The 376-nt window shown below is 30.9% G+C and overlaps 1 protein-coding gene across 12 annotated transcripts in view; it reads left to right on the forward strand.

Moving 5' to 3' along the window:
* Positions 1-376, forward strand: part of LOC119585093 (proteoglycan 4-like) — a gene marked incomplete at its 5' end in the record, with an annotated part of 27907 nt that overhangs the window by 4169 nt on the left and 23362 nt on the right.

Raw genomic sequence — 376 nt, forward strand, 5'->3', positions numbered from 1 at the left:
CTTCATTTATTTCCTCACCCATCCATTTATCACCAAATTTAAGTTTTCCAAGAACTTAAAAGAAGTAAAATTTTCCATGTTAGGAATTCCCCAAAACTTCAAGACAGTCTTGAGGCTCTGATAACCTGCCAGCATGGACATGAATACTCATATGGTAGAAGCAGGAAAAATATCATAACATATCTTTAGAAAAAGAAAATAAATAAACTGATATTTCTCAAAGAAAAAACAGACCTAAGGGTTATATAAAGGGTCAATATACACAGCATATATGTGTTTTTTATAAAGTTGATTTTGAATTGTGGAAGGATTATTTCAGTAGGCAGTGGTTTGAGGATGGTTTCAAAATATGTTGTTTTGAATTTATTAACTTGGT

This window comes from Penaeus monodon, chromosome 19, assembly GCF_015228065.2.
Source record: "Penaeus monodon isolate SGIC_2016 chromosome 19, NSTDA_Pmon_1, whole genome shotgun sequence".
NCBI classification, from domain to species: Eukaryota; Metazoa; Arthropoda; class Malacostraca; order Decapoda; family Penaeidae; genus Penaeus; species Penaeus monodon.